The sequence below is a fragment of the Callospermophilus lateralis genome (genome assembly GCF_048772815.1).
Source record: "Callospermophilus lateralis isolate mCalLat2 chromosome 11 unlocalized genomic scaffold, mCalLat2.hap1 SUPER_11_unloc_1, whole genome shotgun sequence".
Lineage (NCBI taxonomy): Eukaryota > Metazoa > Chordata > Mammalia > Rodentia > Sciuridae > Callospermophilus > Callospermophilus lateralis.
Genome location: NW_027510153.1, coordinates 2,489,171 through 2,495,833, shown reverse-complemented (window position 1 = coordinate 2,495,833; position 6,663 = coordinate 2,489,171).

The following is a 6,663-nucleotide window of genomic DNA, read 5'->3' as shown; positions in this document are numbered from 1 at the left end:
GCGTTTGCAAATACCACATGGAAAATTATAAAATTGGATTTTTCTCTAATTATTCAAAAGATAAACTACAAATGGATAAGAAACCTGAATGTAAAAATAGAAAATAAACAAGTACTAGAAAATATTTGGTGAAATTTTCTATGTATTATGAGTGGGCAAAACCTGCCTCATTGAAAAAATCTTTCCTGGCTGTATATAAACCCGCTACACACACACACACACACACACACACACACACACACACATACACACACACACACACACCCATGCAGTTTGACAGTGACAAGCTGAGAAAAAATATTTGCAACATATTATTGTCCAAAGAATCATGTTCCTGAAATATAAAGAACATTATAAATAAAATGGCCAGCAAACCTATACAAAAATGGGCTGAAGAAATAAACAGATCTCAGGAAAAGAAATGCAAATAGCTATAACATATGGAAACATGTTCTGCTTAGCTCATAATGAACAAAATACAAAGATACCATTTCTCACTTGCATTGGCAAGATCCAAACGTTTGACAACATACTCAGTAGGTGAGAGAATGTGGGGGAATACAAATTCTCAGACACTGCTGATAAGTATACAAAATGATACAACCCTTATGGATGAGATTTGGCAACATCTCCCAAAACTGCTTATATATTTACCTATTAACTCAACAATCCCACTTTTTTTTTTCACTTTTTCAGTGCTGGGAAGGGTACCTAGGGCAAGTGCTCTACTGCTGAGCTATAGTCCCCCAGCCCTAACTTCTAAATATACTGGGAATACAACAACAAATGTTTAAAACTTGTATTTACAAAACTATGTTATTCAAGCATTAATTATAATAACACAAGATAGTCACAAAAGGCTGAAACAACCGTCATCAATAAAAGTTGTTGAATAAACCAAAGAAGAAAGAAAATAATTTTAAATACTGCTAAGAGCTGGTTTCCAGAATACATTTTTTAAAAATGAAGTAGAGAAAAGTACTTATAGAACACTATTTGTATCTTAGAAAGTGAAAAAAGATGAATATATTTCTTATAGCTTTGAGGTAAAATTGACATGCAATAAATTGCGTGTATTTAAAGTGTGTAATTTGATAAATTTTAACATGAAATTATGAAATCACCATTATAATCAAGATAATATACACATCCTTTACTTCCAAAAATATTATCATTCTCTAGGTAATTCTGCCCTTTGTCACCCTTCCTTCTTGCCCCCCACTTTCCCACTCCTCCAGCAAAATGTCTATCTTAATAGATTGGTTTGTATTCCTCAAGTTTTATGTGTATGGGATAATATATTGTATTTTCTATGGCTTCTCTTATTCAGCATAATTTGAGATTCGTCTGTACATCAGTTTATCTATCATCTATTTTTATTGCTAAGTAGCATTTCATTATATGTACGTACCACAATTTGTCTATCATCTATTGATAGACATTTGGATTTTTTTCCAGTTTGGGGCTTTTACAACTAAAATAGCCAAGAACACTGAAATAAAATTCCTTCTATTACTATATAACTTATCTTTTCTTTGGAAAAGAATGGTTGGATATGACTGGTGTATGTTTACCTTTTTAAGAAGGTGACTCTACCACTTTATATCCCCACCAGCTGTGTACCCATCCAGTTCCTCCATCTCTTCTCCAACCACTCAGCACAATTATCTTTAATATTAGCTATTTAATAAGTGTGTAGTGGTAACTCTTGTGCTTTAAAATTGCATTTCCCTGATAATTATGTCAAGCATTTTTAATGTCTTTATTTACTATATGTTTATCTTCTTTGATTAAGTGTTATTTTACAGGACTATATTTTTTCTTTCTAATGAGTTCTAAGAGTTCTTCATATATTCTTGATGCAAGTCTTTTATCAGATAAATGCTTTACACTAATTTCCTCCCAGCTTGTGTTTTGTGTATTTCATTCACTTCAAAGTGTATTTTGAATTACAGAGGTTTTAGATTGATGAATCCCAAATTGTCAAATCCTTTTTAATGATTTTGTTGTCAAATTTAAGAAATCTTTGCCGAACCTAAGTTCAACAAAAATTTTTCTCTTATTTTTTTCCTAGAGGTTTTGTAGTTTTGAGTTTAATATTTAAGTCTGTGAGTTAATTCAGGTGTCTAATGCAAGGCATGGATCAATATTTTGCATATAAATATGCAGTAATTTCAGTACCATTTGCTGGAAAAACTTTCCATTCTCTACTTGTCTTTCCATCTTTGTCAATGACTGTTGCCATATATATGTGTATCTATCTCTGAATTCTTGCCTCTGTTCCAATGTTTTGTCTGCGATCCTAATTACTGTAGCTTTAGAATAATTTTTTTTCCTCTTCGTATGGTACTAGGGATTGAACACAGGACCTTGCATATGCTAGGCAAGTGCTCTACCACTGAGCTACATCCCCAGCCCTAGCTTAAGTCTTGAAGCCACGTATTCTAGGTCTATTGCAATCAGCTTGTCATTTTCTACAAAACTCTGCTAGGATTTTGATTGGAATAATGTTGACTCTGGTGATTAAACTGGGATGAATGGACACCTTAGTCTTCTGACTCATAAATTAGGTATAACTCTCCATTTAGGTTCTCTTTAATTTCTATCAGCAATATTTTATAGTTTTTAATATATACATTTTAGTTTGTGCCATGTTTATGTTTAAATACTTCATATTTTTATTCTATTGTACATGGAAATCTTTAAAATTTCAATTTCTAACTATTCATTGTTAATATATAGAAAATATAATTGCTTTTAGATGTAAATTTTACAATAGCTTTTTTCTAGATCATACCAGATTTTATCTATATATGTTCATGTTATCTGAAAATAAAGAGAATTTTATTTCCTCCCTTCCAATCTGAGTGCATTTTATTTCTTTTTCTTGCCTTAGTATACTAGCTATTTCCTTACTGCACCCCAGTACAATGCTGAATAGATGTAATGTGAGTAGACATCTCTGTTTGGTTTCTGATCTTGGGGAAAAGTATTCAATTATCAACCATTAAGTATGAGGTTAGCTGAATTTTTTTCAGAGGATGTTTTAAGCTCCCTTCTATTCCTAGTTTGTTGTTTGTTTTTTTCTACATCAATAATCAATGCTGAGGGGCTGGGGTTGATACTCAGTAGTAGAGCACTTGCCTAGCATGTGTGAGGCAATGGGTTCGATTCTCAGCACCGCATATAAATAAGTGAATAAAATAAAATCAATCAACATCTAAAAATTTTTTTTTTAAATAATAATCAGGGCTGATTTTTTTTTTACATGTCGATGGATTTATTGTCACTTACTTGTACATGCACACAAAATAACAATATAATTTGGCCAATATTACTCCTCAACATTTTCCACCTCTGCTATATTTTTTAAATGCTTGTTTTGTATCTCTTGAGCTGAACACAAAGATTGTGCTTTTAGGTACATCAATGTGGTAAATTTCATTGATTTTCAAATGTTAAATAAATTTTGGATTCTTGACATAAATCCCCATCATCAGTCTAGTTTTTTATGATGTATTTTCCTTTTACATATTGTTGTATTTGACTTAAATTTTTGTTTAGAATTACTGTACAGGTTCATTGGAGATCCCATGAGAGGTCTCTGGTTTTCTTTTCTTGTTATATCTTTGTCTTGGTTTAGTGTAGTGATAACACTGGCTTCATAGGAGAAATATTTCCTTGCTTTAATATTCTACAAGGGTTTAGTATTACTAATAGGAATTAGTATCATTTCTTCCTTACAGGTTTAATTGGATCACCAATAAAGCTATCTGGGTCTTATATTTTTTTTTCTGAGTAGAAAAGTTTTTACCTATACCTTCAATTTCTTTAATAGTCAACAAGGTTTATGAAGATGTCTGTTTTTCTTGAGTGAACTTTTGCAATTTGTGGCTTAAATGGAATTTCTTCATTTCAACTAAATTGTCAAGTTAATTAACATAAACTGTTCATAATATCCCTATTATCAGTCTAGTATCTGTGGAATCTGTAGTTATATCCCTTTTCTGATTTGGGATTTTGGTAATCTGTGTCTCCTCTTTTATTTCCCTCGCTAGATGTTGATCAATTTTATTCATCTTAAAGAACTAGCATTGGGTTTCATGGATTTTCTCTTATTTTCCTTTTTTAAAATTTCACTGACTTATGGTCTTTATTATATCTTTTTTCTTGCTTACTTAGAGATTAACTTATTTTTCCTTTTCAAATTTCTCATAGTAGGAACTAAAGTTAATGACTGGAGACTTCTTTTTTAATAAAGCTATTTGGGCCTGGTAGTGCTATAAATTTTCCAATAACGCTTTAGTGACATTGCACAAATGGATATGTTGTTTTCAGTTTTATTCAACTCAAAATATGAATTTCTTCTCTGATTTATTTGACTCAAAAATTATTTAGCAGTGGGGGCTAAGGTTGTAGCTCAGTGGTAAAGTGCTTGCCTCACATGTGTGAGGCACTGGATTCGATCCCCAGCACCACATGAAAATAAATGTACTGTGTGTTCATCTACCAAAATATATATATATAATATATATATAATATATATATATATATATTATATATATATAATATATATAATATATATATATATATATATATATATTTAGCAGCCTGGCACTTAAGTTTCCAAATATTTGGGAATTTTCCATTATTGATTTCTCATTTTATTGTGTTCAGAGAATAAGCTTTGCCTGTCTTTGAATACTTTTATATTTACTGATAATTTTTTTTTAAGATCCACAATATGGGGGCTGGGGATGTGGCTCAAGCGGTAGCGCGCTTGCCTGGCATGCGTGCGGCCCGGGTTCGATCCTCAGCACCACACACAAACAAAGATGTTGTGTCTGCCAAATACTAAAAAATAAATATTAAAATTCTCTCTCTCTCTCTCTCCCTCTCTCTTTAAAAAAAAAGATCCAGAATATGGTTTATCTTGGTAAATGTTACACGTGCACTAAGAAGAATAGGTATTCAGCTCTTTGGGGGTTTTCTATAAATGTCAATTAATTTCAAATGGATGGATTGATTACGTCATTCATACTTTCTACAACCTTACTGTTATTTTTCATTTTCTGCCAATTGCTGAGGAGAGGATATTGAAATCTCTAAATGTAATCCTATATTCATCATTTTCCTCTTAATTCTATCGATTTTTATACTTCATGTATTTTGAAGGTCTAATATTAAAAGTACAAGCATTTAGGTTTATTATATAATCTTGACTGACTCCTTTATCATTAGGAAATAACTTTCTTTAGTCCTGATGATATATTTTGCCCCACAACCTCATTTGGTTTAATGTAGCTACTCCAGATTTCCTTGACTAGTGTTTAACATGAGATACCTTTTTCAATCATTTTAATTTTGACTTCTTGGTATCTTTATATTTACAGTGTTATTCCCATAGACCTCTATTTGGGTCTTGCTTCTTTAGGCAATATGACAATCTCTGTTTTTAACTGATGTATTTAGATACTTTCCACTTAATAGGATTACTGCTGTGCATATGTGTAAGCTTAATATAATCTTCTATTTGTTCCTTCTGTTCTTTGTTCTTTTTCTTTTCTTTCTGACTTCTTTTGCAGAAATACCACTATAGGTATTTTTAGTGACTCCTCTATTGGCTTATTAAGCTATAACTCTGTTTTCTAATCTTAGTGCTTCAGGGTTTAGAATATACATCTTTAATTTGTCACAATCTACCTTCAGATGATACTATAGTACTTCACATATTCAATAAGAACGTTACAATAGTTACTACGCTTCTGAGATTTATACTGTTGTCATGTATTTTACTTTACATGTTTTCTAAGTCCCATACTACACTGATATTTGTCTTTAAACAGTCAATGACTTTTTAAAATGTTCAAATAAGAAAAATTATTTTGAATATTTATGCGCACAGTCACCATTTTCAGTGTTCTTTATTCCTTTTTCCATTATTTCCATCTGCTGTCTTGGTGCAAGTGTAGAGTGAATTCTTTCAGCTTGTATGTCAGTACAAGTCTTCATTTTAGAAAAATATTTCACTGGGCATGATATTATTGGCCAACATTATTGCTCTTCAAATATATTAAAGGTATCACTCCACTATATTCTCTTATGCCTAATTTCTGACAAGAAATCTGATGTCATCCTTAGTTCTTCTCTACATAAAAGTCTTCTCTAACTGCTAAGATTGCTCTTTATCACTGGTTTTGAGCAATTTATTTATGATATAATATACCTTGATATAGCTTTATTCATGCTTTTTGTACTCTAGTTCCATTTAATATCTTGGATCTGCAGATTTACAGGTTTTTTTATTTTTTTATTGGTTATTCAAAACATTACAAAGATTGCAGAATCACATCGGTTACACATTCACATTTTTACATAATGCCATAATACTAACTGTTGTATTCTGCTACATTTCCTATCCTCTACTATCTCCCCTCCCCTGCCATTTTCTCTCTCTACCCCATCTACTGTAATTCATTTCTCTCCTTATTTTTTCCCATTCCCCTCACAACCTCTTATATGTAATTTTGTATAACAATGAGGGTCTCCTTCCATTTCCATGCAATTTCCCTTTTCTCTCCCTTTCCCTCCAACCTCATGACTCTGTTTAATGTTAATCTTTTCCTCCTGTTCTTCCTCCCTGCTATGTTCTTAGTTGCTCTC